Below are 2,894 nucleotides of genomic sequence, written 5' to 3' on the forward strand. Positions count from 1 at the left end.
ATAGGTGAGCCCATGCTTCATGTCGCTCCCCAGCCATCGATCGTTCAGATCCCTGCTGCCCCAAACCTCCACTGGGAGCCACTTCATCTGATGATGGAAGTCAGGGGCTTGTCACCATGACACATGGGCTTGGAGAGAGAGCAGCCTGCAGGCCACTTTCAGGCTTTCTCTTCCGCCCTTAATCACCAGCCTCCGTTGTTCACTTTGGATCTTACAAAGATAAAACGAAATGCTTAGTTGTGTCTTTCTGTTTTGATGCAATGTCATGACAAAATTGTAGCTGTGAAAGAAAACTAAATAGTTTTTAATGCAGTACAAGATGATATTGCTACATTTGTCTCTAAGAGATCAAACATTTAATTCAGCTAAGTTTTTTTATATAGTGCCAAATTCACACACAAAAAAATCATCTCAAGACAAGGCTTTACAATCATTTCAATTCAGTCACACATACATTTTAATGGATCCTAGTTATCAAATATGCTCAATTCATTGTTTAGTGTAGTTTAAAAAGTTTCTACCCACCTGTTTTAGATAGAAACAGTGTTTTAAAGCTATACATCAACATTGGCTGATTAAAGGCAGTGGACATGTAGTCTCTTCATTTTCATCAAAGATGGATATAAATAAATCTGTAGTCTTTGTAATCTTGTTCAATCACATTGATTTTTGACAACTTGAACTTTTCTTTCCCTTTTTGATTTTTTTTATCCATGCTACCCATGTCCTGTCCAGGGTCAGAGCACTGATAACTGAAAAATAATATTAAACTTTTCAAAGTCTAGGTATGAAAAAAATACAATTGAGTACTTTTCTTTTCATTGTGGTTCTATGTTTTAGTTCAATATAGATTTAGATCCAGTTCTCGGAGGAGCCAGTTTGAATTTTTGTTAAACTTATGTGAACTTTCTCACAAAAAAAGACTGATTCACAGCTTGTTCAGTCAGACTTTCAGAAAACAGGCTTCAAAGTTCACCATATAGTGGACTTAATATGATGGTTTAAAGCTCACCACATGCAACCAACACTACAGTGATCTGTTGCTTTGTTTGTGTGTTTGAAACAACAGTGACAGGGGAGGAAATGGCAATTCATGTGAACAAAATGGCAGAGTGAATTGGAAATGGGAGAACAGTGATCTGTGACCATATAAATGATCATTGCTATTACCGTTGTTCCCTGCAAAGGAACTGTCACATTTTAATATAACTTGGTATACATGCAGACTAGCGATGAGAATATACATTTTTCAGAGTGAAAGAGCTGGTGCAGCAGATGGAACTAGTCATGGCATTAATGTTTTTCATCTCAAGCCGTTAGTCGGCGTTTCCAGGCCCTAGTGGAGCTTGACATGTGAATCCAAAATGGGCCCCCACACAGCCCCGAAAGATGTGAGGGTTTGCTTACCTCACAGTGCCAACATCTGTCCACTGGTTTTCAAGTGGGCTCATGAAGGCCTTTGTCTCTTTGAGAAATTCTTGCTCTTTCCAACACGCCACCTTTAGGAAGTCATGACATCAACATTCCTCTATTAAGCATGTTAAGCACTGGACTGAGAAATAGTTCATATAATTAGCTCAGTTGATGCAAAGTTAGACCAGGTGTTTGATAATTGCTGCTGCTAGTCTGAAGGGTTTAAGTTTTGCACATTTGAATGGTTGCCATGGGCGATTAAAGGATCTCTCAAAGATGCATGAAAGAATCAAAATAACACGTTTTGATGACAGAAATAACATTTTAAGCATGCTGTAATGATCAACAAAGTTGGTTTCACATAATACTCCCTCTTTAATATTGTTACAAAACCTTACAAAACAACAACAAAAAACAAAAACTGAACCAAGGAAATAAGTTACAATAGACTGCATGAAAGTCCAGCAATCTGCTGTTGTTGCAGCAGCAGACAGAGCTGTTGCTTCATTTTCAGGCTCGAGTTGGTGGAAGAGAAGACCTATCATTGGTAGAGAGTCGCTAATTATTGGAGTATTAGAGAATGTTGTTTTGCTGCTGCAGATGCACATTGTCTTGTAATTCACAGGTGGTCAGCCCAATCTCTATGACATTAGAAAGTCAATAAAATGTGACTCTCCCATGTTGCACTGTGTGGAATCTTCAGAGACACAACTGTTTGTTGCCAGGACATTATATAAAGTTACCCTAGATAAAGTAGCCACTATATCTATTCTGTAAATTCTGTAAATAAATGAGGAATGTAGCATTTTGCAGGTAGTGTTGGGGGTTTTCTCCCTCTGCAGAGATCTTTCATAAAACAGTCAGTGACTGTAGGGGAGCTGATTTGGGATTAGCACTGTGGTTTTGGGGGTTTTATAGTCAGACAATCAGATTGGGGCTGAAATCTGGTCTTGGACCAGCCCTTTATTGTTAGTATTGCAATCATAACTTTCTTACACACTACTAAAACATACTACACAAATAGAGATGCTATTTTGTTACCAAATATGACTTGAGGGGATAAATAAAATACTGCAAAGTATAAAAAAACAAAAGATTGAAATAAAGAGTCTGCTTTGAAGTGAGAGAAAATTGATTCATGAGAAGTAATTAACCTGACAGTGGCATGAAATTAAATATAGCTCCCATAATTTCAATGTTAAAACAGCAATGCATAAGCTCACTGGAACTCAACAAACGATGCATTCACACTCTAGTCCTTTGCAAACGTATATTGCTCAGAGAATGCCTGTGTGGATGTGAGGGCGTGTAAGACCCATGTAACTTTCTGCAATCTGATCTATCTGCATAGTGCAAACCAGCGCAACACTTTCTGTTGTCACTCACGCTTTGGCTTTTGTGGTGAGGTCTGATACCAACTTCAACAGAACATTCATTTATTTCTTACAACCAAAACTTCAACTAAGGGTCATATCATATCA

This window comes from Poecilia mexicana, unplaced genomic scaffold (genome assembly GCF_051168715.1).
Source record: "Poecilia mexicana isolate PSO_F unplaced genomic scaffold, ASM5116871v1 scaffold_10, whole genome shotgun sequence".
NCBI classification, from domain to species: domain Eukaryota; kingdom Metazoa; phylum Chordata; class Actinopteri; order Cyprinodontiformes; family Poeciliidae; genus Poecilia; species Poecilia mexicana.